At 40.8% G+C, this 27,705-nt stretch overlaps 1 protein-coding gene across 7 annotated transcripts in view; it reads left to right on the forward strand.

Annotated features, from left to right (window-relative positions):
• SMG6 (SMG6 nonsense mediated mRNA decay factor) overlaps positions 1-27,705 on the forward strand; it is a 227,435-nt gene that overhangs the window by 169,140 nt on the left and 30,590 nt on the right. The window contains exon 14 of one of the 7 annotated variants that reach the window (XR_006589275.1): positions 21,288-21,529. The exons of the other annotated variants lie outside the window; for them this stretch is intronic. The gene's annotated coding sequence lies outside the window, so the exon portion shown is untranslated. The remainder of the gene's footprint in view (positions 1-21,287; positions 21,530-27,705) is intronic. 7 annotated transcript variants of the gene reach the window in all.

Raw genomic sequence — 27,705 nt, forward strand, 5'->3', positions numbered from 1 at the left:
GATTATAGATATTTTTCTTTTTTTAGTTCTGTCAATTTTTGCTTCCTATATTTTGGTGTTCTGTTACTAGGCACATACACAATTATGATAGTTTTAGCTTCCTGATAAATTGATTGTTTTATAATTGTGAAATATCTTTCTTTTTTCTCTGGTAATACTTTGCCTTGAAATCTTTTTTTTTTTTTTTTTTTTTTTCTTTTTGGGTATTAACATAGCCACTCTAGCCTTCTTAAGTTTATTATTTGCATGGTGTATCTTTTCCCATCCATGTGCTTTTAACCAGTCTGTGTCTTTATATATAAAATGTGTCTTTGTTTTTTTTTTTTTAATTTTTTTAATGTTTATTTATCTTTGAGAGAAAGAGACAGAACGTGAGTGGGAGATGGAGAGAGAGGGAGACACAGAATCCAAAGCTGGCTCCAGGCTCTGAGCTGTCAGCACAGAACCAGACGTGAGGCTTGAACCCGTGAACAGCAAGATCATGACCTGAGCCGAAGTTGGATGCTCAATCGACTGAGCCACCCAGGTGCCCCTATAAAATACATCTCTTATTGGGGTTCCTGTAAAAAGCGTTCCAGTAAAGCGTCCAACTTCAGCTTAGGGCATGATCTCGCAGTCTATGAGTTCAAGCCCCACGTCGGGCTCCGTGCTGACAGCTCAGAGCCTGGAGCCTGCTTTGGATTCTGTGTCTCCCTCTCTCTCTGCCTCTCCCCCACTCACACTGTGTATCTCTCTCTCTCCCAAAAATGAATAAATATTAAAATAAATAAAAATTAAAAATTAAATAAATAAAATATGTCTCTTATTGACAACATATGGTTGGGTCTTACTTTTTAGTCCATCCTGACAATCTCTTCTTTTTAATTGGGGTATTTAGTTTTTAACATTTGATACAATTATCCTTGTGATTGAATTTAGACTTACAGTTTTGTTATCTGTTTTGTTTGTCCCTTCTGATTTTTGTTCTCTCTCTTTTTTTTTTAATGTTTATTTATTTATTTTTGAGAGAGTGCACTATCAGGGGAGGGGCAGAGAGAGAGGGATACAGAGAATCCGAAGCAGGCTCTGCACTGACAGCTTGGAACCCTACACAGGGCTCAAACTCACAAACCGTGAGATCATGACCTGAGCAGAAGTCAGACACTTAACCAACTAAGCCACCCAGGCACCCCATTGTTCCTCCGTGTTATACCCTTTGTACCTCCTTTCCTAACTTCTTTTAGATTATTTGAATTGTTTTTTAGGATTCCACTTTAACTTACTCACTGGCTTTTAGCTATATCTCTTTGCAATTTGTTTAGTTGTGGGTCTGTAGATCATAGCAGACATCCTTAACTTTTCAGTCTACTTAGAGATACTGTTGTACCACTGCACATAACACATAAAAACCTTGTAACCATACAGTTCCAGTTAGCAGCTGCTCTGTATTTTATTATTATGGTTGCTGTATAGTATATACCAGAACATACATATGTATACAACATATACATTATAAACCCCACATGACAGTGTCAGGAAGTTGTTTTGTTGTTTTTGTTTCAAAGACATGCAAACTTTATTCCCACTAATTGAAAATTAGAAAATGTGTTAAATAACACTAAAGCCCATGCTGATAAGGTTGTTTGTGGTAAAATATACATAACATAAAATTTACCATTTTATGTTTTTTCCTTTGTTGTGTGTGCTTTTGGTGTCATATGTAATAAATCATTGCCAAATCCAGTGTCATGAAGATTTTCCCCTATGTTTTAGGAGTTCTGTAGTTTTGGTTCATAAGTTTAGATCTTTGATCTTTTTTTTTTTTTTTTTTTTTTTTAGATCTTTGATCCATTTTGAGTTCACATTTGTATTTGGTGTTATGTAGGGATCCAACTGAGTTCTTTAGCATGTGGATATCCAGTTTTCTCAGCACCATTTGTAACATGTTATAATTTTGTTTTAAACATATCTATATATCTTTTGTAGGGGCGCCAGGTGGCTCAGTTGGTTGAGCATCTGACTCTTGATTTCGGCTTGGGTCATGATCTCACAGTTCCTGGTTTCGAGCACCACATTGGGCTTTGTGCTAACAGCACGGAGCCTGCTTGGGATTCTCTCTCACTCTCTCTGCCCCTTCCCCCACTCGTGCTGTCTCTCTCTCTCTCTCTCTCTCAAAATCAACAAATAAACTTTAAAAAAAAATAATAAACATACGTATATATCTCTTTTAATTTAAGAGAATGGAAAAATTGTTGTCTTTGCGAAGAGCCAAGTATCCAAGTGATACCACTTTCCTCTGGTTTGAAAAGCTTTTAACTTTTCATATGGGGCACATCTGCTGGCAACAAATTCTCTTAGTGTACTTTTATCAGAAAATGTCTTTATTTCACTTCTTAAAAGGTGTCTTCACTCAATATAGAAATTTTTCAATACTTTACACATGTCCGTCCATTGTCTTATGACGTGTGTGTATGTGTGTAATGGAATATTGCTCGGCAATCAAAAAAATATATATATAGGGGTGCCTGAGTGGCTTAGTAGGTTGAGCATCCAACTTCAGCTCAGGTCATGATCTCACAGTCCGTGAGTTCGAGCCCCGCATCAGGCTCTGTGCTGATAGCTCAGAGCCTGGAGCCTGCTTCGGATTCTGTGTCTCCCTTTCTCTCTGCCCCTCCGCTGCCTCTGTCTCTCTCTGTCTCAAAAATAAATTTAAAAAAACATTAAAAAAATATACATACACACACACACACACACACACACACACACACACACCCCACATCTTTATCCATTCATCAGTCAATAGACATTTGGGCTCTTTCCATAATTTGGCTATTGTTGATAGCACTGCTATAAATATTGGAATATATGTGCCCCTTCGAATCAGCATTTTTGTATCCTTTGGATAAATACCTAGTAATGCAATTGCTGGGTCATAGGGTTAGCTCTATTTATAATTTTTTGAGGAACCTCCATACTGTTTTCCAGAGTGGCTGCACCAGTTTGCATTCCCACCAGCAGTGCAAAAGTGTTTTTCTTTCTCCACATCCTCACCAACGTCTGTTGTTTCTTGAGTTAATTTTAACCATTCTGACAGGTGTGAGGTGGTATCTCATTATGGGTTTGCATTGTATTTCCCTGATAATGAGTGATGTTGAGCTTCTTTTCATGTGTCCGTTAGCCATTTGGATGTCGTCTTTGGAAAAGTGTCTATTCGTGTCTTCTGCCCATTTCTTGCTGGATTGTTTGTTTTTTGGGTGTCGTTGTAGTTGTATTTTAATGGTCTGCTAAATTTGATTTGCTGTTATTTTATTCAGGTTATTTACATCCATTTCCATAGTGGGCCTGGTCTCTTCTTTCTATGTTTGCTGTTATTTGAGTATTAGGTTGTGCTGACTTTATAAAAAGAATGGGAAGCAGCTTTGCTTTTTCTGTGACCTGGAAGGTGCACATTACTTTGAGAGTCATTCTTGACTCTTTCTCTCAGATTCTGCCTCAGGCTTTTAGCAGGTAACATTCTACCTATCATTCTACCTTAACAGGTATCATTCCACCTTTAAAATACATGCAGAATCCATTTCCACCAGCACTACCCTGGTCTAAAATGTTCCTTTCTCTTATTACAATAAGCTTGTTCTGATCTTTGCCCCCTTCCATTGAGTCACAACACAGCAGCCACAGTGATCTTTTAAGATGTAAGTTGGATTATTTAACACCACTGTTCCAAGCCCCTCCAGAGGGTTCCTCTCACTCAAAGAGAAATATCAAGTACTGACTGGGGCCTACTTCCTTTCTGACCTCACCTCCTACCACTCTTTCGCAGACTCCTCTCTGGCCAAACCCGCCTACTCATTCTTCAGTCATGCCAAACAAGTCACGCTCCGGGCCTTTGCACTTCTGCTGAATTCACTGCTATCCCACTGCGTAGTTTACTTTCTGTGCCCTTCAGGTCTCTGTTCAGGAGTCAGCCTTATCAAAAAGTTCTTTACCCGTGATCTATAGAAATGAACACTCTACCCCAGGCACTCTCTGTCCCCTACTTTATTTCTTAGCACTTAACATCACCTGACAGCAGGCTTTGTTTTTGCTTTTGCTTTGCTTATCTTTTGTCCCCCAGTAGGATGTAAAAACTTTATTTTTATTTACTGTATTCACCTCCCGTGCTTAAAATAGTTCCTGGAGACTAGATCCCTTCCTATACCACTAATAAATATTTATTGACTGAACACATGAATGAATTGAAGGAACTCAGCCTATAGTAGTTTTGGAAAGAAAAACTTTGACACCTTCCTCCTTTTTCTGTTTTTTCCCTTATTCTTTCAAAAGGTTTTTTTAGTTCTTGTGTCAAATGTCTAGGCAGAATTATTGAGATACAACAAACACATAGAATAAGTAACTCACTAGCTTTTTAAAAATGTTTATTTACTTTGCTAGAGAGAGAGAAGGGGACAGAGGATCCAAAGGGGTCTCTGTGCTTGCTGACAGCAGACAGCCTGATGTGGGGCTCAAACTCACAAACTGTGAGATCATGACCTGAGCCGAAGTCAGAGGCTTAATGTACTGAGCCACCCAGATGCCCCAGTAATTCACTAGCTTTAAAATATTCAATTGGATCCATTTGCAACTGTGTGGATGGAACTAGAGGGTATTATGCTAAGTGTAATTAGAGAAAGATAAATATCATATGACTTCACTCATATGAGGACTTTAAGACACAGAAGAGATGAACATAAGGGAAGGGAAGCAAAAATAATATAAAAACAGTGAGAGGGACAAAACAAACCCTCTATGGAGAATAAACAGAGGGTTACTGGAGGGGTTGTGGGAGGGGGGATGGGCTAAATGGGGAAGGGGCACTAAGGAATCTACTCCTGAAATCATTGTTGCACTATATGCCAACTAATTTGGATGTAAATTTAAAAAAATAAAATAAAATAAAATAAAATAAAATAGTACAAAAATAAATAAGTAAATAAAATGTTCAATTGGATGAGTCTGGCAAAAATATACATTAGTGTAAATGCCACCACAATCGTGATATGGAACATTGTCATCACTTCTTGTATCAATTTTGTTAACCTACTTTATTCAGAAAATCATCCATTTGTCTAAGATCTTCACGTTTTTTTAATGTCCTTACTAACAAAAAAAAAAAAAAATTAAGGCTACATTGTGATATCCACGTTCCATTGCTAATTTATGTTCTTTGGTTTTTTTCTTAAATTCATTAGCAGTATGCATTTCTTAGTTTTCAAAAACTAGCTCTTATATTTATTATTCTGTAATTTTTATTTTTATCTTTATTTTCTTTTATTTGTCTTAGACATGGTTCTATTTTGTTGAATCTTTTTGTTTTTTATTAGTTTACTTAAAAACTTTATGGCTTTGAATATACCATTACTAATACTTTGGCCACATTCTAATCCATTTAGATGTGTAGTATTCTAATGATTGTTTTCTAAATAGGCTTTATCATTTTGATTTTTTGTCTCTTTGATTTTAAAGTTATTTGGGAAAATTTTATGGGTTTTTTTGAGTTAGATTTCTTAAACTTTTTTTTATTAATTTCTATTTGGGGATGTTTTTAAAAATTTCTGTGGGGGCATCTGGGTGGCTCAGTCAGTTAAGCGTCCGACTTCAGCTCAGGTCATGATCTCGCGGTTTGTGGGTTCAAGCCCCGCATCGGGCTCTGTGCTGACATCTTAGAGCCTGATGCCTGCTCCGGATTCTGTTTCTCCCTCTCTTCCTCCCCCTCTCCCATGCTTGCTCTCTCTCTCTCTCTCTCTCTCTCGCTCTCTCTCGCTCTCTCTGTCTCTCTCAAAAATAAACATTAAAAAAATTAAAAATTTCTGTGACTCATTTGTGGGTTCAAGCCCCGTATCAGGCCCTGTACTGACAACTCAGAGCCTGGAGCCTGCTTCAGATTCTGTATCTCCCTCTCTCTCTCTCTGCCCCTCCCCTGCTCATGCTCTGTCTCTCTCAAAAATAAATAAACATTTAAAAAAAATTTTTTTTAATTTCTGTGACACAGTAGGTAATAGTTTTTTTTCTTTGAAGTTTTATGTATTTTGAGAAGAATATATTTTTGTAACATACAAAATTCAGTATATAGCTATTGAATTATCATTAATTACACTATTCTAATTGTCTGTATTATTTTTACCTGGTTGATATGTTAAAGAATGAAAGTAATTAGTCTACCACTACAATTGTGTTTTTGTCAGTTTCTTCTTGTATTTCAAAGGTTTTTTTTTTGTTTTCATTTCAGTTCATTCTAACCTTGAATCCTACTTTGGTGTTTTGTTTTGTTTTGGTATTTGTCTTTGCCTGATAGATTTTGTCCTATCTTCCCCTTCACCCCCTTTTGTCTAAATCTCATTGTTGTTTTTTAAGTTTATTTGTTTTGAGAGAGAGAGAGTGAGCTGGGGGGGGGGGGAGAGAGAAGAGAGGGAGGGAGGGAGGGAGGGAGGGAGGAAGGGAGGGAGGGAGGGAGAATCACAAGCAGGCTCTGCACTGCCAGTGCAGAGCCCAATGTAGGGCTTGATCTCATGAACCATGAGACTAAGACCTGAGCCGAAATCAGGAGTCAGACACTTAGCCAACTGAGCCACTGAGGCGCCCCTCTAAATTTCATTGTTTAGGTATGTCTCTTCTAAACTGTATTTACAACATTGCATTAAAAAAATTATTAAGATGAACTTCATATATTCATATAACATAAAACTAGCCGCTTAAATGAATAATTCACTGACATTTAGAACATTTATGGTTTTGTGCAACCACTATCTCTATAGTCATTGCATTTTAATTCCCTTCATTTATCTTTAATTTTTAAAATACAATGCTTTAAATAATTTTTTCCTACTTACTAAGTAGAAGAATTAAGCAGGATATAACAGTCTCTCATTTTAGTGAGGATTATGTTCAGCTGCAAGAAACAGAAAATTCCAAAATACAGTAATAGTAACTTAAATAAGATAGTAGATTTTCCCCTCAAGTGAAAGAAGCCCAGAGGTTTTCTGGCTTGGCACTTCCTGGTGTCATGGACCAAGGCTCTTTCTATTTTGTTCCTCTGCTGTATATGGCTTTCATTTCCATGGGCCCCTGAAGTCTCAGATGGCTATTGGAATGCCAGCCATTTCATCTGCATACAATCCTGAGGGAAGTAGAAACAGTTAAAAGGAGGAATGTAATTGTAAAAAAAAAAAAAAAAAAAAAAAAAAAATTTTTTAAGATGCCTCTCCTTTTAAGTACCTATCCTGAGAGCATACTCACTTCTGCCTAATTCTGTTGGCCAGAACTGAGTCACATGGCCAAACCTAGTTGCAGTGTTGACTGGGAAATAGTTTTATTCTAGGCAACTGTATGCATAACTGAAAAATCAAGAGTCCAATTACAGAGAAAGAGTAGCAGAAAAAATCATGGGAAACAACTTGCTGTTTCTGTCACACCTCCCTTGCATAAGTGTAGGACTTCCTCGGGGCACCTGAGTGGCTTAGTCGGTTAAAGGACCTACTCTCGATTTCAGCTCAGGTCATGATCTTGAAGTTGTGAGATGGAGCCGCATTGGGTTGCGTATGGTGCTGGGCATGGAGCCTGCCTAGGATGCTCTCTGTTCCTCCCCTGCTTGCTCTCTCTCTCTCTCTCTCTCTCTCTCTCTCAATAAATAAAATATTTTAAAATAAAATAAAATAAATATCCTCCTTCTCTCACCACTCCTCCACTTCCTAATTTTTATAGATGTCAGCGAGATTTTACGTAATAATAGCTATTTATTTAGGCTTACATTGTGTCAGTATTTAATCTTCACAACAGTGGTAAGTACTGTTATATCTCCCATTTTACAGTTAAAGAAGCTAAGACTCAGATTAAGCACTTTACCTAAGGGCATACATCTAGTAATTCAAACCCATGCTGTAGTGTTCAGATTACCCATCTTACACACTCAACCCTATTGTCCTTAAATGTTTTTATACTGTGTGTACATTGTGTATCATCTCTTTAAAGTTTGTACTCTTTAACACTTGTACTATTTTTAGAATCCTGTTAATATCGCTAATATAGAATGAAATATTTTTTACTTTTTTTGGGTTTTGTTTTCTGTTGGGTTTTGTTGTTGAAATTTTCAGACATACAAGAAAAGTAGAGAGAATAATATAATGAATCATCATGTAGCTTGAGCAGGTGTCAACATTTTGCCAGTATTTTTTTCAATCATTCTCCTTGTCCCCCTGCCAAATTTTTATTCTTGGAATTTTTTTTTAACCATTTATTCACTTTTGAGAGATGGAGAGAGACAGAGCATGAGTGGCAGAGGGGCAGAGAGAGAGGGAGACACAGAATCTGAAGCACGCTCCAGGCTTTGAGCTGTCAGCATAGAGCCCGATGCAGGGCTCGAACCCACAGACTGCAAGATCGTGACCTGGCCGAAGTTGTACGCTCAACCAGTCGGATGCCTGAGCCACCCAGGCGCGCGCACCTTATTCTTGGAAGTTTTAAATCAAACCCCATTCATTTAAAATACTTGAGTAGCTATCTTATAAGGCTTTTTTTCCCCTAACATAACTTCTATAATATGGTTATACGTGTCAAAATTAATTTTTAAGTCCATTTTCAGATTCTCCAGATTATCTCAAAAATGCCATTTCACTGGCTAAAATAAAAAAGACAAGAAACATGTGTTGGTGAGGATGTGGAGAAACAGGAACGCTTATGCACTGTTGGTGAAAATGCAAACTGGAGAAGCCACTCTGGAAAACAGTATGGAGGTTCCTCAAAAAATTAAAAATAAAACTACCATATGATCCAGTAATTTCACTCCTGGGTATTTACCCAAAGAATATGAAAACACTAATTAGAAAAGATACATCCACCCCTATGTTTGTAGCAGCATTATTTACAATAGCTAGATTATGGAAGCAACTCAGGTGTCCATTGATAGATGAAGGCTAGATAAAGAAGAGGTTATATATATGTGTGTGTATACACACACACACACACACACACACACACACACACACACACAGAATGGAATATTTCTCAGCCATAAAAAATGAAACCTTGCCATTTAAAACAACGTGGGTGGATATATAGAATGAGTGAAATAAGTCAAAGAAAGACAAATGCTAAAAGATTTTATTTAATTGTATGTGGAATTTAAAAAACAAAACAAAGAAAACAAGAGACAAACCAAAAAAAAACCTCTTAACTGTAGAGAACAAACTGATGATTACCAGAGGGGAGGTGGAGACGGGGATGGGTGAAATAGGGGAAGGGGATTAAGAGTGCACCTGTCACATTGAGCAATGAGAAATAGAACTGTTGAGTCACTATATTGTACACCTGAATTAATATAACACTGAATATTAACTATACTGGAATTAAACTTTTTTTTAGTGCCATTTCACAGTAGCTTCATCAGAATTAAGATCTGATAGGCAAGCTCCATACCTTTGTATTTGGGTGATAGGATATCAAGGCCCTTTTAATGTGTAACAGTTTCCCCGCCTTCCTTTTTTAAATGCCATTTAATGCTATTTGTTGAAGATATTCTTGATTTCTTTTTCAACAATGTTCTTGGGTTTTTACTGATATCTTGTTTTAGTGGTATACATTATTTAAGTAAGATTTTTTTCTGAAAGAAAAATGTTTATTATCTCTCTAAATCTTAGTTTATCTGAGAATGCTTTTTCTTTTGCCCTCTACATGCATGGCTAACTAGCATTTGGGCAGAAAAGTCTGAGGCCAATCAGGTTTGTGTGTGTGCTCTTTTTTTTTTTTTTTTTAATACTTATAGGATTATCTTTTTCTCATTATCCTTGGAAATTAAAGACTGAACCAAGATATGTCTGGCAGATGTCTAATAGGTGTCCTTTCATTCCATGCCAACGATACAGGCATTACAAATTGATCCCAGCACTCTTTCCCAGCTGAACACAAACGGAAGCTGCATATTTGCCACCCTTTATGAAGGTGTTGGTCTCTTATTAAGTTTCTTAACATGCCCTTAGGATGTTCAGGCTCTAAATCTTTCACTCAGAAGTTCCTTCTCTCTCTCTCTTTTAACCCTTTCTCATTTTTCACATCATTTTTAAAAATTTTTTTTTCAACGTTTTTTTTTTTTTATTTATTTTTGGGACAGAGAGAGACAGAGCATGAACGGGGGGGGGGGGGGGGAGGGGGAGCAGAGAGAGAGGGAGACACAGAATTGGAAACAGGCTCCAGGCTCCAGGCCAGCAGCCCAGAGCCCGACGCGGGGCTCGAACTCACGGACCGCGAGATCGTGACCTGGCTGAAGTCGGACGCTTAACCGACTGCGCCACCCAGGCGCCCCACATCATTTTTTTTTAATGTTTGTTTTTGAGAGAGCGCACACAAGCAAGCGAGGGGCAGAGAGAGGGAGGGTACGGAGGATTCGAAGAGCACTCCATGCTGACAGCAGAAAGCCCTATGCGGGGCTCGAACTCATGAACCATGGATCATGACCTGAGCCGAAGTCAGATGCTTAACCAACTGAGCGACTCAGGTGCCCCTTCTTTCTCTTTTGAGATTATGCTCTTTTCCTGTCTTGATCTCTCTGGAGTAGCTTTTTTTTTTTTTGGAGAGAGAGTGCAGGGGAGGGGCAGAGGAAGAGGGAGAAGAGAGAATCTAAACAGGCTCCCAGCCCAGAGCAGAGCCGACATGGGCTCCATCTCATGAACTGCAAGATCATGACCTGAGCTGAAATTAAGGGACGCTTAACTGACTTAACCACCAGCCGCCCCTCTCTGGATTGTCTTTTAAAGATAAGGGATCTGGGGCACCTAGGTGACTCAGTCAAGTAAGTGTCAACTCGATCTCAGCTCAGTTCTTGATCTCAGGGTCATGAGTTCAAGCCCTGTGTTGGGCTCCATGCTGGGCATGAAGCCTACTTAAAACGTAAAAAAATATGGAACACTTGGGTAGCTTAGCCAGTTAAGTGTCTGACTTCGGCTCAGGTCATGATCTCACGGTTTGTGGGTCTGAGCCCTGTGTCAGGCTCTGTGCTGACAGCTCAGAGCCTGGAGCCTGCTTCAGAGTCTGTGTCTCCCTCCCTCTCTCTCTGCCCCTCCCCTGCTCACACTCTGTCTCTCTTTATCAAAAATAAATATTAAAATTTCTTTTTATAAATAAATAAATAAATACATACATACATACATACATACATACATACATACATACATAAATAAATAAATAAATAAGAAAGATTAGGGATCTGTCTCCACATTACTTGACTTTCATCTCTAATTCTGTGTTGTAGGAGAGGCTCAAGCAAGTGTTCTGTTTTGTTGGTTTTGGTTTTCTGTTATATTTAACTGCTACTTACTGCCTTACCTGTAATTTTTCCTGATCATTTTCACATGACTAATGCAATTTAGTATGTGTGGTTTTTTTGACTTTTTTAATTGAGATTTAACCTTCATAAAGTAATGTACACTACTCTTAAGGGTTTTTTTTTTTTTAAGTTATTTTGAGAGAGAGAGCAAAAGTGGGGAGGGGCAGAGAGAGAGGGAGACAGAGAGAAAATCCCAAGCAGGCTCTGCACTGTCAGCACAGAGCCAAATGCAGACTTGAACTCCCAAACCCTGAGATCACAACCTGAGCTGAAGTCGGATGCTTAACCGACTAAGCCACCTAGATGCCCCACACTATTCTTAAGTTCAGTACATTTTTATATGTGCTTATATCATGCTAACTGCCACCTAGATCAAGATTTAGAATATTTCTGGCATCCTAGTAGGTTCCTTTATGCCCTCTCTTATTAATACTCTCCTTCATACAGGTAACCATCATTCTGAGCAGTTTGTTTTGCCTGTTTTGAACTGTATATAAATGGAATCATATAGTACATAACATTTGTGTCCAGCTTCTTTTGTTCAACACAGCCCCTGTGAAAGATTCATTCATATTGCTGCCTATAAGTAGTTCATTCTTCATGATTGCTGTGTAGTATATTTTTTGTATGAATATACCACAATTTGTTTATTCTTTTTTTATATATAATTTATTGTCAAGTTAGCTAATATACAATGTATATAGTATGCTCTTGGCTTCGGGAGTAGATTCCTATGATTCATCACTTACATGCAACAACCAGTGTGCATCCCAACAAGTGCCCTCCTCAGTGCCCATCACCTGTTTTCCCTGCCCACCCCCCTTCCAACCTCAGTTTGTTCTCTGTATTTAAAAGTCTCTTATGGTTTGCCTCCCTTTCTGTAACTAATTTTTTTTTTCTTTCCCTTCCCCCCCCCGTGGTCTTCTGTTAAGTTTCTCAACTTCCACATATGAGTGAAAACATATGATACCTGTCTTTCTCTGACTGACTTATTTCACTTAGCATAATACCCTCCAGTTCCATCCACGTTGTTGCAAATGGCCAGGTTTCATTCTTCTTCATTGCCGAGTAGTAGTCCATTGTATATACATACATACATCTTCTTTATCCATTCATCAGTTGATGGACATTTGGGCTCTTTTCATAATTTGGCTATTATTGATAGTGCTACTGTAAACATTGGGGCATATGTGCTCCTATGAATCAGCACTCCTATATCCTTTACATAAATTCCTAGTAGTGTTATTGCTGGGTCGTAGGGTAATTCTATCTTTAATTTTTTGAGGAACTTCCACACTGTTTTTCAGAGTGTCTGCACCAGCTTGCATGCCCACCAACAATGCAAGAGTTCGCTTTCTCCACATCCTCACCAACATTTGTTGTTTCCTGAGCTCTTAATTTTAGCCACTCTGACCAGTGTGAGGTAGTATCTCAATGTAATTTGATTTGTATCTCCCTGATGATGAGTGATGTTGAGTGTCTTTTCATATGTCTGTTAGCCATTTGGTGTCTTCTTTGGAAAAATGTCTATTCATGTCTTCTGCGCATTTCTTCACTGGCTTGTTTTTCTGGTGTTGAGTTTGTTAAGTTCTTTATAGATTTTGGTTACTAACCCTTTATCCAATATGTCACTTGCAAATATCTTCTCCCATTCTGTCGGTTGCCTTTTAGTTTTGTTGATTGTTTCCTTTGCTGTGCAGAAGCTTTTTATCTTGATGAGGTCCCAGTAGTTCATTTTTGCTTTTATTTCCCTTGCCTTCGGAGACGTGTCAAATAAGAAGTTGCTGTGGCCAAAGTCAAAGAGGTTGTTGCCTGTTTTCTCTTCTAGGATTTTGATGGTTTCCTGTCTTCACATTTAGGTCTTTCATCTATTTTGAATTCATTTTTGTGTATGTGTAAGAGAGTGGTCCAGTTTCATTCTTCTGCATGTTGCTATCCAGTTCTCCCACCACCATTTGGTAAAGAGACTGTCTTTCTTCCATTGGATACTCTTTCCGGCTTTGTCAAAGGTTAGTTGGCTATACATTTGTGGGTCCAGTTCTGGATTCTCTATTCTATTCCATTGGTCTGTGTGTCTGTTTTTGTGTCAATACCATACTGTCTTGATGATTACAGCTTTATAGTATTCTACTATTTTTTTTAATGTTTATTTATTTTGAGAGAGAGAGACAGAGCATGAGTGGGAGAGGGGCAGAGAGAAAGGAAGACGCAGATCGGAAGCAGGCTCCAGGCGCTGAGCTGTCAGCACAGCTGCAGATGGGACTGCAGATGGGCTCTGACAGCTCAGAGCCCAACGCGGGGCTCAAACTGACAAATCGTGAGATCATGACCTGAGCCGAAGTTGGACACTTAACCAACTAAGCCACCTAGGCATCCCTGTTTATTCTACTATTGATGAAAATGCGTTTCTTTTACCAGTCTTGGCTATTATGACTAAAGCTACCATGAACATTTTTATGTGTCTTTTGGTGGACTTACACTCTTTATTTATTTCTCTTTGATATATACCTAGCAATGGGGTTGTTCGGGCATAAGGTAGGTGTATGTTACTTTAGTAGATACCGCCTAACAGATTTCCGGTGTGGTTGTAGCAATACACAGGACCATCAACAGTGTATGAGAGTTTCGGTTATTCTGCATCTTTGGCAACACTTGTTTGGTTTTGGTTATTTGAGCCATTCTGGTGGATATGTAGAAATATCTCATTGTAATTTTTTTTTCTCATTGTAATTTTAATTTGCATTTTGCTGGTGAATAATGATGCTGAGTACCTTTTCTTCTGCTGTAGGCCATTTGGATATCCTCTTCTATGGAGTACCTGTTCTTGCCTTTTACCCATTTTTTTCTGTGGGTGGTTTGTCTTTTTATTGATTTGTAGGATTATTTTTTTAATATTCTGAATATTAAGTCCTATGTTGGTTGTATATATTGAAAATATCTCATGGAGCACCTGGGTGGCTCAGTTGGTTAAGCGTCCAACTCTTGATTTAGGCTCAGGTCATGATCTCATGGTTAGTGAAATTGAGCCCCACCTCAGGCTCTGCACTGACAGCATATTGCCTTCTTGAGATTCACTCTCTCTGTCTTTTTCTGTCTCTCTCTCTCTCTCTCTCTCTCTCTCAAAAAATAAAATAAACAAACTTAAAAAAATATCTTCTCTCAGTTTGTGGCTCATATTTTTACTCTCAGTGGTGTCTTTTGATGAACACAAGTTCTTAATTTAAATGAAGTCAAATTTTTTTCTTTTGTGGTTGTGCTTTTTATGTCCTTTTTTTTTTTAAGTTTATTTATTTATTTGAGAGAGACAGAGACAGCATGAGTGAGGAAGGGGCAGAGAGAATCCCAAGCAGGCTCCATGCTGCCAACACAGAACCCAATATGGGGCTTGAACTCACAAAACCATGAGATCATGACCTGAGCTGAAACCAAGAGGCAGACGCTTAACCCACTGAGCCACCCAGGTGCTCCTTTTTTTATGTCCTATTTAAGAAATGTTTGCCTACTCCAAGATCATGAAGATATTCTGTATTTTCTTATATAAGCTATTTTATCTTTAACATTTAGGTCTGTAGTCTATCTCAAATTTTTGTTTAAGGCATGAGGTAGAAGGAAGGTTACTTTTTCCCAGATGCCTCGTTGATCCAGCACCATTTATTGAAAGTTCCATTTTCTCCACCAAACTGCAGTAGTGTTTTGTCATAAGTTGGGTGATTGTATATGTTTGGGTCTTTTTTTAACTTTCTGTTCTGCTCCAGTGGTCTGTTTAATCTGTCTTTGTGCAATTACTGTTAACTCTTAATTAGTATTAATTTAAAAGTCTGCAAAATTTTCACAGTGACTCTGCTAGAGAGATATTTACTTCTTACTTTTGTATCCTTCTGTTCAATTGTAATACCTTTTCTTTCTTTCTTTTTTTTTTTCTTTTCTTTAAGTAATCTCTACACCCAGTGTGGGGCTCAAACTCACAACCCTGAGATCAAGAGTCACATGCTGTACCGACTAAGCCAGCCAGGCGCCCCCAACTGTAACACCTTTTCATATGTTAGGTGGTTGGGGTTTTTTTGTGGTTTTGTTTGTTTGTTTGTTTGTTTGTTTTCATCCTTATTGGAGCAGTCCCTTGGGAATTTTGACGCGTCTCTTCAAGATTTTCAGGTACAGATAAAGAGAAACATTTTCTGGTGGAGTAGAGAAGGGAAACTAGAGGCAGAGATAGTTATAGCTGAGAGCAAAAAACCCTTGTTTTCTGTGGTAGACAAGGTCTCTTAACTTAGCGTTCTTGTTTTGGGTTGTTGGCCTCTTTTAGAAAGAAGCCAACCTCAGCTTTGTCTTTCTTCTGCCTCACGTGGGCACCCACACCAGTTATAAGCCAGCAACTGCTAAGTTCTTCTGAAACCCTGATAGGATCCAATTGTGCCCTTCTAAGTGTACCATGACCCATCTTGGCTCTTGTCCTAGTTGCTCCAAGATGAGGGCATTTAACAGGGCACTGCTGCCAAGGTCTCATCTCCGTACTTATCAAACAGGCAGAGGATTGAACATCAGTTACGCTTTTCTACATTCCAGTCCCATCTGCATTTTGTCTTGCAGAAAATTCCTTATACTTTCTGGTATGTGATTGCCTAGGTCTGATACATTCATGTCAGTGGAAAACTGGAAGGATGGACAAAATATTTAGAAGCATGTGCTTAAAGCCATTCTAATTACAAGCCAGTGCTAGTTTTGTTTTGTTTTTTAATAAGTTTTTGGCCTTCCAAGCTGAAGACTTTGAAAGTCATGTTCATTTTATTAAGGTGAGCATTGTTCTTAAAACGTACTTGCATGTATTTATGTGTGTGTGACCTAATACTTCATAGCAAGTAGCTGTACTACTCTCCTGTAAAATGCAGGAAGAAACAATCCAGTGGTTCATGAAGATGTCTCTTAAGTCTTTCTGTGTTGGGACCCAAGTCTCTTGGCCTGCATGTGAGTAGCCCAAAGATTCAGTAAGCTGCACTGAGAAAGACGAAGGCAATGTCAGGTATCCAGAATGGGGTAGGAATGGTTGTTTTGAAACTCAAGAGTTTCAGATCATCTGCCTGTGTGCCTTTATTTGATCCTGCGTGGATCTCTTGCCAGCTGGGTAAAAGACACTGTCCCTGGGATGAGGGATAACCCAGAGTTCTGCGTTCTTGCGGAGCCAAAGCCCTTGCTCAAGCCAGCTAGTGGAGATGCAGCTGGGGAGAAAAGTCACTCTGTAACTCTTGCACTGGTTATAATTCTTAGGAATTGGTATGTAAATAAGGAGGTACATCTAGAAGCTTGGAGCTCATTACACCTGGCTTCTTTTGTGTATTCATGTTGCTTTTTAATGTGGGAAGAGTATGTAGATAGTTACTAAGTTTTGTTTTTTATCCTCTAGTGGGGGGAAACACAGAAGTTTTTTAATTTTTACATTGTAATTCAAATACAAGAACTCAGAACTGACCCTCCAGTGATGTTTTTTGACGAGGAAAGCAGTAATAGGATATTTAACTAGGAAGACCCTATACTTCAATTGTAAAGGTATCTTCTTTCTCCAAGAATTAGGCCTGATTAGGGCTCGCATTCAGTAATACAGAGTGAGAGGGGGTAAATCACAACTAAAAACCTTGGCACTTCTATAAGAAATTTAAATAACAGGCAGACATATAGAGATTCGTAAATATGTGCTTGGTGCCAGCTAAACCGCAGAGAAGATACTGCATTTGTGGTCCAGGGAAGTTAAATATTTGTGGTCAACTTAAAATTCAACATAAAACTCTCATCTGTGATGGAAACTATCCAGAAACTGCATGGAGGGCGTGCAAGTTGCATAAACTCACAAAGGCCTCTCCTCTCTCACGCAGCTGGGCTAGAAGAGCCTGTTCTCTCTTTACCCTGTGTGGCTGGCAAGCCCTTCTAAGGCTGTCTCTGCCTAGTGGCTCACCCCTTCACGTCTGCTCTAATGGCACTTTTTCCGGAAGCCTTTCCCTGTTCATCTTCTATAAAATAGCAGTCCTCTCCCCACCCTGTTACTCTCTGGCCCTCTTCCCCTACTTAATTTTTTCCATAGGACTTCCCACTTGTCCTGTGTTTATTTGCTTATTTGTTTCTCAGTCTCACAAGAACGGTAAGCTTTACGGACAGCAGGAATATTGTTTTGTTCGTTGCTCTATTCCTTATGTCTTGAATAAGGCTGGCACACATAGCAGGTACTTAATTAATATTTATTGAATGAATTCAGTGGAATATCTTAAAATGTAGCAAAAAGTTACAGCCTGCCCTAGTAGAGGGTACTTTTACACAGTAGAACCTCAGACTGTGAGACCAGCCTGAAACACCTCAAATATCTTACTTTCTGTTCAGTAGTAGCTGCATATTGTCCCTAACTGAGACTAGTACTTGCAGGCGATGCCTGAGCCTTCAGATGTACAAGTGCCTCTTGCCATAACATCTGGGTTACACTTAGAGATGAAATTAACACAATTTACTGTTTCAGTAAAAAATGTTACAGTGTTTGTTTCTGGCCTTCACATTTGATGAAGACCCTCCTGATGTTGATTTACTCTGGTAAAGTAAGCTAGAGAAAATCAGGGGCGCCTGGGTGGCTCGGTCATTTAAACGTTTAAACGTCCGACTCTTCGTTTAAATGTCCGACTCTGTTTCAGCTTAGCTCATGATTTGGCGGCTCTGTGAGTTCAAGCCCTGTGTTGGGCTCTCCCCTGACCATGGAGCCTGTTTGAAATCCTCTCTCTGCCCCTCCAGTGCTTGCATGCTCACTTGCTCGCTCGCTCTCTCTCTCTCTCTCTCTCTCTCAAAATAAATGAGCTTAAAAAAAAAATCATAAGGGAAGAGAAAGTACACTTACAGTACTGTATACTGTATTTATTAGAAAAAATCTGCATATAAGTGGACCTATGTTGCTCAAACCTGTATTTTTCAAGGATTATAGTTGATGATTGTTTGCATGTCTATGTGTGTGCTTCAGAAAAAGCACTGTTTCTGGGCAGCATGCAGACTGGAGCACATACATACACTTCATAATCTTTTGTGATATGTAAATGCAGCTTCTTTGGCCCAACCTCTTTGTCATTTGAGACCATGCCGGGTTGTGGGGTCTCTTGTTACTGACCACTCCCAGACCTGATGGACTTGACTAACAAACAGCTATTTTCTCCAGTCTGCTTTGTTTTGTTTCCTTTTCTGGGTTTTTTAGTCCTCCCAACACAGAGAAACTCTGTTGCAATAAACACGTTAAGTTTTCTGGATGTGTTCCAGAACTTTATTGTTGATGATCTTTAGCATTTGGTATGAAATGTGTTTCACAAATGATGTTGATGATCTCTAAGATATGCTGTTAAGTTTTTAAAAATGGCAAAGTACATAACCATTTATATCAATATATTTATAAGAAGTATAGGGAGAGCCCACAGTTCATCATGTATGGCAGTATATGCATACATCTCTGAGGGACACGACAGAAGCTGGCACAGGGCTGGGGAACAGAGGGTCTAGAAATCAGAATGAGAAGATTTTGTTTTTAAAATTCAGCCTTTTGTACTATTTGTTTGTTTTTACCATGTGCCATGTGTTTACACATCACTGAGCAGCTTCAGTTTGGCCTGTAGGTGCCACCGTATCTTCAGTGGAAGAAGCCACTTTGGAAGCCGAGATGCCACCGTATCTTCAGTGCCTCCTAGAAGATGCTCTCATTGAGCTTCTCTTCTGCTTTGTCAGCAGCAAGAGTGGCTTTAGTCTAAATAGCAGAATTCATTGATAGCTTTTAATTCTGTGTTGTCAGTTTTAAAAAAGCTGAGGCTGTGTGGGGCTTCCCTAGTACACTCTGGTACAGAAATTTTGCCTGTCTTACCAGTGTGAAGCAGTGAAACTGTACCACAAAGTTCAGCTGACCATTGAACAACACAGGCCTTGGGGCTGCTGACCCCCTGCACAGTTGAAAATATGCATAAAACTTGGCTCCACAGGGGCGCCTGGGTGGCTCAGTCGGCTAAGCGTCTGACTTTGGCTCAGGTCATGATCTCACGGTTTGTGGGCTCGAGCCCTGCGTCAGGCTCTGTGCTGACAGCTCAGAGCCTGGAGCCTGCTTCCAATTCTGTGTCTCCTCTCTCTCTGCCCCTCCCTGCTTATGCTCTGCCTCTTTCTCAAAAATAAACAAACATTAGAAAAGAAAAAATCTGGGTTCCCCCCCAAACTTTACTAATAGCCCATTGTTGATCAGAAGCCTTACCAGTAATATAAACTTAGTCAATTAACACGTATTCTGTATGTTATATGTATTCTATATTGTATTCTGACAATAAAGTAAGCTAGAGAAGAAAATGTTAAGAAAATCATAAGGAACCATATATACCATATATGTTAACTAACTAGAATTTAAATAAAAACTTGAAATAAGGGGAAAAAAAACATAAGGAAGAGAAAATACAGTACTATACTGTATTTATTAGAAAAAATCTGCATATAAGTGGACCCCACGCAATTCAAACCTGTGTTGTTCAAGGGTCAGCTGCAGTCTGTGATTGTTTGCATGTCTTTCTGTGTATGTGCTTTAGAAGTAGGATACGCAGCATTCATAGTTACTGGCTTGCTACCTCCAAGCCTGTTCTTAGTCCAATGACCTGGAATTATTTAGTAAAGAACCGGAAATATATTCTGACAACAGCTTTTTGGACTCTTTTGCAAATCCTATGAGGATATACTACATGGGCTTGGTGATCAGAAATGGGTCAGGTGAGATACCATCAAGTCCAGTGTTGTTTTGCCAGAACGACCTGCAGTAAAATAAATCTCCCTGAATTAGATGGAAGTCACAGTCTTCATTCTGTTCTGTTTTGGTCATAAGAAAACTCCATGTAAGTTATTTATTTTGTCTGGGCTTAAGTTTACTCTCTATAAAATAGAGGGTGAAAGTAGTCTGTCCCATCATGATAGCTCATTAAGAATTAAATGAGATATTATAAGTGAAAATGTCTAGATTTTGAAAATAAAAGTCTCTCGATTTATATGTTCTTCATAGTGAGTGGAGAGGCAGTTAAGAAGACTCTAAACAAATAACCGGTTACAGTTTAGTCCCACACCAGATTCCCATATCTCTTCCAGATCATCCTGCAGTCTCTGTTGCTGTTTTCTGTAATTCATAAAGATTTCTTCAGACCTTCCACCGTCTCCGTTTTCTACCCTTTCAGCCGTTGCCATTATCTTGTGGCTTTGGATGTAGAAAACCTGTTGGATTTACCTTTGAAGCTAGGATTCAGGCCCAGTGTGAAATTAGGCAGGATTCAGAAGGCAAGGCAGGTGTGCTTACACTTGCGTTATCCCAGGACCCTCCTATAATGGTAACCCTCAAGTGAGGGTATGTGAGCCCTTCAGAGAACAACAAAACACTTTGAAAAGAAAATCATGCTGTCCTGGGTGTTCCAGAGTTTCCCATACTGGCCCCCTTCCGGCACCATTCCTTTCTGCAATCCCACCCCACTGTCAGCTCTGGCACATAGTCTCACGAACATGCCACCTGCCTTTCTCTCTCTCTCTCTCTCTGGCCCCATCCTTTGGCTGCTCAGTTTATTTTTTCCACATCCTCACCCTCTTCCAGTTCCAAGCTAAATAACCCTCACAGATGGCTTGTTCCATCAGAGCTGTTTAAGAACACAGGACAGTGAACTGGGGTCCAGAAGGAGCTGCCAAAGCCCAAGGCTGCCCTTCCTACAGAGGTCCAAGACAACTTTGTCATCAGCTCTTTAGAAGTCCATGGACAGTGAGCAGAAAGGCTGGCAGGTTGGGTGGTGGAATATCTCTTTAACAGTATAATCCTCTAGCAGCTAGCAACTAGTTCTCACTTAGATTTACAAGTCAGAACCTGGAGCCGGATACATTGCATACTCCATTTTCCACAGAAGACAGAGCACTTTGTAGCTGGCATTTCTCCCCCACTTTTTTACAGCATGGAAACCCAACAGGAAATGGCAGTCCCATTTGTGTTTTGGATCGTGGTTTGAGTCCTTACTGAACCTCTTTGTGAACTCCTGGAGAGGTCTAGACCCCTGCCCTGCCTGACCTGAAGGGCAGTATTCCCAGCTGTCAGCACATCCTTGGGAAGAGGGTGAACTTCAGACGCCTATTAGAAATCCTGCAGATGAGAGGAGACCCAGAATTTCACTATTTCTTTCCTGTCAGCAAGGACATGTAAGTTTCCTGTCTGCCTTGTCATCAGCTTTGGAACACTTTTCTCCTACATCCCTTCATGCATGCAGTGGTCTGTAAGCTTCTGCCCCCATTCATTATCCCAGCACCCTCCTTCCCTCTGTCCTAATCAGATGGGTCTGGTTAATTTTGCCCTCATGACAAGACAGCCTTTTCCTCATCCTCACAGTTATTCCTGTGGGACGTAAAACCTCTCTGATCATGGTCTCCCTCTCTTTTCCCTTCCTTCTCTGTCCCCCTCTAACTGTACCCTTTGTAAGTCAGTTCCTCTGAGGTCACTGAGGAAGGGCAGTCTGTGCCATTTGCCACTATAGGAGTCTCTTTTTCCTCGGTAAGCAGAGTTCCCTTGAGAGACCCCTTCCCTTCCTCTGCTGAAAGCCATGTTGGCGGCTTCTCTGCCTGAACTCAGGCATAATGGGGCAGGGAACAATGGCATGTGTGCAGCGTCCTGGCTAGACAAAGGGAAGTTAACTCTTAGCCAGAGAGAGCAGACAGTTGAGGAAGCTTCCCCCGAAAAGAAGAGAGAAGGCAAGGAAAGACAAAATTCTGTGGCAGGGAGGTACTCCCTGAGAACTCAGGCAGAAATCAGCATCTCCTCCCTAAGCCTGATCTTTCGACTGAGAACCAAATTATTGTTCTTTCTCTTCTCTGCCTTCACGTCTTGCTCCAAGACCAAGAGCTGCCAGATGAACAACACACCCTGTTGCTTGCACAGTAAAAGTGTCTCAGGCTAATGGATTCGTGGAGCCTTGGGGTGCCAGGTGGAAGGAGACGACTTTGATTTCCTTTTTCTTGTCCCCATGCTCCCTGGTGGACTTGCCTCTTTACGGTACATCCAGAGTTCAAGACTGTGTACTGCAGAGAACTTGGGGACACTCGTATGTAGGTCTTATGTTGGCACCCAGCAGTGACTAGTTTCCCATATCCATTCATTTCATCAACTGATCGGCTAAGGTCTTGCCCCTACTGTGTCCAGAGAAATGAAATTAATCTGAAGGATAGAACTCCTTTTAAGACGGGTACGCTGAGAAATGTTAAATTTCATTACCTTTATTCTTGCCTATGGCTTAGCCAAGCATCCGTTTGGTTTGTGTTCATCTGAACGCAGCCTCATCAGAACTGTTTATTTTGTCCTGGGGTTGGGCCTTTGGGTTGCTGCTGAGCGGGGCTGGGGGTGGGAGGCATCCCTTAGTGAAAAGCACTTGAACTTAAGTCCTCTTCCCCAAAAGTACCATTTCCTTCTAAGAGGCTACAAAGTATAATGAACACAGACCTTGGAATAACACGAATCTGGGTTCAAATCCCAGCTTCACCACTTACTAGATGTTCGTTTCCTCTGAGCTTCAGTTTCCTCTTCCTCTTTCTGTCTCAAAGGATTACTGTGATAGTCAAATGAAATAACATAATGCCTGGCAACCAGCAGTTACCAGTTCATCTCCACCGCAGCTTTCCCAGTACAATGGGATACTTCAGCCACTGGGAAGCTGTGGGCAGTGAAAATTGCAGAGGAAGTAAAATGCTGACTTGTTCTACATGTTGCTACCCTGAACCTCCCTGATGGGTTTCTTGCATGCTCATGAGTTTTTTGCTTCTAGAATGTGCCTACCCCGAGTTTGTATTCTGATCTCCAGAGACCACTTCTTACCTCTTTGCCCCTTGACTTTTCTTAAAGGGCCCTTCTTGGCTTTGGATCTGGCCAGAAGTCAGCCAGAAAGCTTGCCCTCCGCCTCCCGTGGGGAGGCTCGTAGTTTTGGCTCATACCCTCCAAGTGGCCTGGAGAGAGCTACAGGGTGTCGGAGATGGCCATGGGAAAGAAATGGCTCACAAAAAGATGACGGTGTGTGAGCCAGCAGCTCCCCACTGCCTGCTGGAGCAAAAGCTCAGTGAGGCCGCCGACAAGAGTCTTCAGAACACTAAACAGGTGATTAAAACATCAGTATGAGTCTTTCCAAACTTCACAGAAAGCCAAAAACTTAGTTTGGACACCAACAGAAATTTTCCGCTCTGGAGCTTTATAAACTGGTCTGCTGTTTCTTCCTCTGCTCTGTGGCCAGAGGGGAGCTCTGTGCTAATGATTCCATAAAACCCTCCAAGTCTTCCTGAGTGGCTTATCATATGAGAAGAGCCGATACCACCTTTTTCCATCATGAGTTGTCTCTAGCCTCTCACTGTTAGTTCAGATTCTGAAGCTTCAGCCCTTCTGAGAAGGCCGAGCCCAACTCTTGGCACTGACCCCTGTGACAGAGCTGAACTCCAGCATCAAGGTCAGTGGCAGAACTGTCTTTCCTCTCCTCCTTTCCAAGATGACTGCCCAGAATCATAGAAACGTTTAAGAATGGAAAGAGACCTTCAGAATCATCTGCATTTTGCAAACAAGGTTCAGTAAGTTAGCCAAGATCACATGAGTTAGGAAAGCATGAAGTGAACTTTCCTCTAGACCCTGCTCTCCCCAGACTCATGCCATGTCAGCCGCCTGTGGGAAGAGTGCCTCACCCAAAGGAAGTCAGTCTTCAAGCAGTGAGCGTCAAGAGACTGCCCGCTTTGAGTTTCTGTACGAAATCAGACTTTTCCCCTTGCGGGGATTGTGAGAATCTCTGCCTGAAGCACAGGTAAACCTTCTGGGTTCATGGAGAGCTGCGGGCAGTTGGAACACTGGTTACGAGCAGAGGCACACGGGTGGGTGCGGAGCAAATAGGGGATGGGGATTAAAGAGTACACTTACCATGAGGAGCCCTGAATAACATACACGGTATTGTTGAATTACTGTACTATACACCTAAACTAATGTAACACTGTGTGTTAACTATAGGGTAGTTAAAATTAAAACCTTGATTACAAAAAAAGAGCAGAGGCACATTTTAGCTCCTCCATTTACTAGTTGTATAGCCTTGAGCAAGTTACTTCTCTGTGCCTTGGTTTCCTCGTCTGTAAAATTGAGATGATGACAGCACCTGCTTCATGGGGCCGTGGGGATTAGAGGAGTTGTGTATGGACCGTATCTGGCACGGTGCCTGGCATGTAGCAGCCGTTCACTAAGCGTTAGCTGTAGCTGTCAGGGTGAAGGAAGCACGCAGCGGATTTTGTTGTTATGGCTAAAGCCCTGTGGCATAAAGCTGTCCTGGGAAGTGGCTCTGGTGAGGTGGCATGAACACAAGGCTAGGAACTCCTTTCATCTGGCTTCACATCTCATTTAATTTACTCAAGTTTCAGTTTCTTCTTCTCTATAATCAGTACCTGAATGTAATAGTAGCTGCTTCAGAGTCACCTGGCTGGCTCAGTCGGAGGAGCATGCAGCTCTTGATCCTGGGGTTGTGAGTGTAGAGATTACTTGAAAGTAGAACCTTTAAATAATAACAATAACAACAACAACAACTGCTTCCGGGGCACCTGGAGGCTCAGTCAGTTAAGCATCCATCTCGACTCTGGCTCAGGTCATGATCTCACGGTCCATGGGGACTTCCTGTAGTCTTCCACCCTTTAAAGCACTGACTCTCAAACTTTCAGTGTTCGCTTATTTAGAGTACACAGTCCAAGCCCCTATCCCTAGAAACACTAAGTTAGTGCCTAGTGGAATCCAGGAGTATGCATTTTTAACAGACTCACTATGCGATTTTGATGCGGGTGGTTGTTTTGTTTTTGGGTTTTTTTTTTTTTTTAATGTTTATTTTCGAGAGAGAGACAGAGCAAGAGCTGGGGAGGGGCAGAGAGAGGGAGACATAGGATCTGAAGCACGTTCCAGGCTCTGGGCTATCAGCACAGAGCCCAACACAGGGCTCGAACCCACAAACTGCAGGATCATGACCTGAGCTAGTCAGACCCTTAACCGACTGAGTCGCCCAGGAGCCCAAGATGCAGGTGGTTTTTAAAAATGCTTTTAGTGTTGGGTGCCTAGGTGGCTCAGTTGATTAAGGGTCTGACCACCTCAGGTCATGATCTCACAGTTCATGAGTTCGAGTCTCACATCAAGTGAGCTCTAGCCCTGCTTCGGGTGAGCCCCACTTCTCCCTCTTTCTCTCACTTTCCCTCTCTCTCTCTGACCCTCACTCACTTGCACTCTCTTTCTCTCTGTCTCTCAAAAAAAATGCTTTTTAGTGTTTAGAGGTATAGAAAAGGGAACTGATATTTATTGAATTTCTTCTGCATCCCAGACATTTACCTTACTTACACCTTATCTCAAACTATGGATGGACTTTAGTTAGTTAGCTTTAGTTAGCCAAGCTTGAGGCATGGGCCACGTGTAAGATTCAGGACTCTGGGTGTAGAATCTGAAAATACAACTTAAAGTGGCTTTCTACCTCAGCCCTAATCTCAGAATTTCTGTGTGCCATATTTTTAATATGCCATGAGGATTCTTGAGATATGGCTGCAGTTTTTTTTCTCAGAGCACCACATTGGTGCTTTGAAGAACTTAGGTCTTACCCCTTGCTGAGGTGTGTTATACCCTGTCCAGGGGCAACAGCCTCTAGTTAAGACAAGGCAAAACGTGCCCAGAGCTTGGCTTGTTGTGGTATCTTATTTCAAACCCAAAACTCAGTAGGCAACCTGTCAAAAGAGAGTACCTGTGTTTTGTTGAGCTCAAACCTCCACGGGGAGCACTATCCAAAGCAGAGAGTAGCATCTCTGAGTTTATCCAGGGTGTCTGTGTTGCACAACACAGAGTATGATTCACATACTGTACAGTGTGGCTGTCTCCCCTCTGTGATCATGTCATCCACACTATCCACGTACTCAGTGTGTGTTAGATGCTACAGATAGATTTTTCTTTAAATAGGTGTGTGTGTGTGTGTGTGTGTGTGTGTGTGTGTGTGTGTGTATACAAATTATGGTGCCTACCTTCAAGAATCTTACTTAGGGGAGAAAACAGGACAGACTGATGGGAGAAAGATAACTGAGAAGCATTAACAAATCAACAGATCAGATTCGTAGATGTCATGAATTTGAGAGGGAACACATTCTCAGGTGACAAATGTAGGATCCAAATAAAACTTGATAGGTTACAATGAAAGAAGTAAATAACAAGATGAAATCAACTAGGAATAAAGGTAGAATCCTACCTTATCCAAAAAGTCAGCTGCACATAGCAAGTAGCACGCAGCACAATCGTAAGTAAACGGGGTTTTTTTTTATAGCATGGGGAGGCCTCAGTGAAGGAATGTTTAAAAGGGAACAGTGGAGGGCTTGCACTTAGTGGGGGGAGAGATTATTTAGCCATTTATGTGGAAACACTTTGGGGATTTGTTGATTAAAAAGCTCACAATGTGTCCTTGGTACAAGGTGGTGAACAAGAAAACCAGTACAGTTTTGGCCTCAATTCATAGGACGGAGGTATCCAGAATGGAACAAGGAGGAGATGTTCCGTCTGTTCTCAGCTGCCGGCTCACACGTGGGCACTCGCTCTCAGAGACACATTAGTCTCAGTGAAAGTCTTGGTGAAAGAATAAGCAGGATGTTGAGACAGTTGAAGTGAAGAGCAGTTGAAGGAAGTGGGGCTGTTCAGCCTAGGGAAGGTATAATACAATCGACTTCAAACCATCCGAGGCCAGTCGGGTGGAAGCAGAATTTGGGGGTTTTTATGTGGCCCCCGGGAACAGAATTAGAAGCACCAGGAGGCAAATTTGGGCTTAAAAGAGATAGACGTTTCTACCAATTAGAAAAGTCCAAAAATGGAATGGGCTCCCTGGTAGAAAATGAACCCCCTTGTAGAGTCAAAATAGTAACAGACCTCTCATACAGCATGGTCAATACTGGAAAGATAACAGGAAAAACAAAGAAATCCATTAAGTAGGTAACAATAAAAATTACTCCCACGTTTCTTAAGCATTTGATGGTTTTAAATCCACAGTCTTGAATCCTCCCCACTTGAAATATTCAGGAAAGGGTTGGATCACTGGGAGATGATATGGAGGAGGTTCCGGTTGTGGCAGCGTGACTCTGAAGGACAGGCGACTCTTCGTGGAAGCAGTACACATGCTGAGGGCTGCTAGTGAGGTCAGAGAAGGTGAATGAAGTGTTGGCCTAGGCTACAGGTGCTGAAGGGACCACCTATGGACTTGGGAGAGTTAGCATAGGTTGCTGTGGAATCCCTCTCTAGTTGAAAGCTCTGTGAGGTCAAGGATGGCATCTGCCTTGTTCTCCCTTATGTGCCCAAAATGTCTAAC

This window comes from Felis catus, chromosome E1 (genome assembly GCF_018350175.1).
Source record: "Felis catus isolate Fca126 chromosome E1, F.catus_Fca126_mat1.0, whole genome shotgun sequence".
Taxonomy (NCBI): Eukaryota; Metazoa; Chordata; class Mammalia; order Carnivora; family Felidae; genus Felis; species Felis catus.